Here is a 3421-nt window from a genome sequence, read left to right as displayed (position 1 = left end):
TTTTTTTTCGGTACGGTCTAATGTACATATGTATATTAGCAAAACTATTTACATACATTTTTTTTATTTTAAATATTCTATGCATGTAGCATGCTACACATGTATAATCATCAATTTAGTTAAAATTTCGTTTCCCCCATAAAATATCAAATAGTCGAATCGTGTTTTATTGTTTTGTTGTTTTCAAGTTGGATTTCAGCAGAAAAACGCCATTTATGGGCAAGCCTTTTCTGCAAATACTAGTCGTACTAAACCCAAGTATCGATCCATGTTGTATTCGCAAATACGGATTGCCAAGCGTTGATTTATCGTGCATGACGCATTTCAATTCGTTTCGATTGTATTTGATTTCATTTGACTTTTTCAAAGGTGCAGGTGTGGGTGTCTCACTTGGCAGGTTTGATAGACGAAATGGTTTGTACATACATATGTACATATGTGGGTATGTGGGTATGCACATACGTACGAATTTATAAAGAAGCGACGAGTTGATAGTTTTCTGCAAGTTATTACAATGCCTTAAATTTTGTTGCCACAAAAAAAAACCGTAAAAAAGTCTTACACTAAGTGCATTTGCATTTTATGTATTCTGTCAATTTAGTTGTGAGTGGTAATACATACGCGCATTCTCAGGTGGATGAGTGTAAATTAATATTAATCACTATAAATATTTCATTCTACAATTTATTGACGAACGAACCTAGTTAAATATGTAAGTATGTACATTAGGTTGCATCACTCTTATTCAAAATAATAGATTGGCACTTACACAATATGTTAGTGTTTGGCCGAGTTTCTCCTCCGATTTTGTGGCATGCGCCTTGATGTTGTCCGAACGGCGATTGTATTTTTATGAGAAGCTCTTTTTCATGGCTGAAATGCCCGCGGAGATTTGTCTCCTGCCGCGGGACGACGATTTGAAAATACCTCCGAACATCGAGCTGTTTACAAATAAAATTTGTTTTTGAAAATATTTGTTCCAAGAAAAATCACCTCAGATGACAGAAGTGTTTGAGCTTAAAAGGTGAAAAAAATTTATTTATTTATTTTGACGGAATTTTGAAAGTATGGTAAGTTTTATAATTCCGCAATTATCTGTAACAAGACTTCATAATCTAGTAGGATAAGCAAAAATTTGTACGGGTAGGTTAACAAAAGTTTGATTAAATTAAAAGTACTGGTTGCTTACTCACCTGTTGTTGCTCCCATGAAGATTCTATTGATTATATTGAAAATTTCGCCGATTTAACTATGCTCCGGTTTTTAAGTCCATTATTGTGGAAACTAGGGATTCAATGAACCCAGAAGGCTTAGCATGACACTAGTTATGTGCCAAACTATTTACCAGACATTATAGTGATAGAGATGGCCGTATGCGTAAAACTAAGCAAATGCTTTTTCTTAAAATTTCAAACTTTTTACTCGATTTGTTCAAATAAATTTAAGTGAAAGCTATGAAATTTTAAGAAAAATCAATTGCTTAGTTTTTATGCATACGGCCATTGTTGCACTTTTCCTTTATATTCCTTCCATTTTTTTTTTGCATCATAGCGTACCAAGCGGCAGTTTTTGGCAAAAATAAATTGCAAGATCAGATCCCTCGGACGCCAAAACCCATAGAAAGGCTCTTTGATGGTAAAAATATTAGCATTTAAATTGCTTTTAATTGTTTTAAATGCTGCTCTGCGACCGCCAACTTTAATTAAAAGAAAATAAAAATGCTTAAAATCGCCAACCCGGGAAAAATGCGAAATCACTTTTCTATATACAATCCACATTTTTCTATCTTATAAAATATGTGGATAGATCCGAAAACTTAACTCAATTCTTTTTAAGTAGCCTTGTAAGAATAAAATGGCATAACTATTTTACTAAAATAAATTTTGCTGAGATAAAAAAAAATAAATTTACCTTAGAAATGAAAAAATTGTTTCAACAAAAACCAGATAGATCCAAGTTTCAAACTTTGTACAAAAATTAAAAAAATCAACAAAGTTTAATTAATGGGGTACACAGTTTTATAGCCCATTCAACTCTAGTAAATATAACAGAGTGCAAGTTTGAAGTGGCTTCAATGGCTACAAAGTTCCGTGGATTTTTAGAATTTTTTTATTTTTTATTTTCTTCCATGCGTAGTATGTTGACAATACCGTCTCCAAAAATCAACGGTATTTTGTTGACTTGCACTATAAAGCTGCACACCCAAAAGTTTTCTGAATATTCTGAATACAAAGTGTTGAATTTTGGGCAATTTTGACTTTTTTAATTTGTGCGCAAAATTTAAAACTTGGATTTAAATGGTTTTTGTTATATAATTAATGAATTCTATTTTTATAAAATAGTAATTTTAATTAAACAACCAAAAATAAATAGCAAAAATTTGTCAATATTTTTATGTCGTATAATTATGATAATTATGATAAGCACTATAATTTCTTTTAAATTAATTTAATTTTTTTGGTTTTTGTGAAAGAAAGTCTCCAATCATCTGTGTTGTGGTATCTTTGCGTTTATTAGTTCTTCCTTGGTTGCGCTTTTCGTTAAACATCGCAAGCAATTACACCCACACCTTATCCGGAAGTCAATGCAACTCCTACAATAAGCCTGCCACTGATTAGAATAAATGTGTCTCGACTTGCATTAATAAATTAATACAAATTAAAAAGACATTTTTCATTTTTTATTTTTTTTTTAATTTCAGAAAATCTGCACAGTTCAACTCAACGCACTCCAGGTATGTACTCGTATTCATGCACATATGTACATACATACATCAATATGTGTGTACCCACTACACGACACTGTTAAATAAAAATTACTGACACAAAGCCATTAATAACAATAAAAATGACCTACGACACATTCGCTGGGGCATAAACAACGCCGAGACGTTTGTAAGGAAAAATTAATATAAAATTTAATAAATATTTTAAGTTAAAGCAATACACCAAATGCAATCAGTTCCACTTTAAAAAAATATACAAATATCAACAACATATAAATCAAGTTCACACTTAAGTAGCACCGCATAAAATGACATTATCGAAAATTTGCAGCATCATGTCACCCAGCTGGTGTTTAACCCTACTTATGCATTGCGAATTGTGATAAGTGTTATTTTTCACACAAATGAAATAAAATCATAAAATTCCAACAACTCGTTCACCACTTGGCGTTGCTTGGCTTGGATTGTATGTAAACAAGTTGCGGCAACATTTCGCTGTTGCAGTTTGCATTTGCCAAATGACTGCAGAAATTTGTCGTTTTTTTACGATTTTTTTTTTCTTTTGGCAGCCGTTGTTGCTGGCTATTTTCCATTGTTTAATTGTGTAAAATTTGTTATTGAACTGTTAAATGTTAGCCAATTCTATGGTGAGAAATCGTGCTAAAAAGACGCATACGTTGTTGCATAGCTGCACAC

At 31.9% G+C, this 3421-nt stretch overlaps 1 protein-coding gene across 1 annotated transcript in view; it reads left to right on the top strand.

Moving 5' to 3' along the window:
• LOC118747349 (formin-J) overlaps positions 1 to 3421 on the top strand; it is a 125759-nt gene that overhangs the window by 59096 nt on the left and 63242 nt on the right.

This window comes from Rhagoletis pomonella, unplaced genomic scaffold, assembly GCF_013731165.1.
Source record: "Rhagoletis pomonella isolate Grant_MI unplaced genomic scaffold, Rhpom_1.0 Rhpom_scaffold_00011, whole genome shotgun sequence".
In the NCBI taxonomy this organism is placed as follows: Eukaryota; Metazoa; Arthropoda; class Insecta; order Diptera; family Tephritidae; genus Rhagoletis; species Rhagoletis pomonella.
The sequence above is the reverse complement of the archived record's forward strand: the minus strand, read 5'-3'. Positions and strand labels throughout refer to the sequence as shown.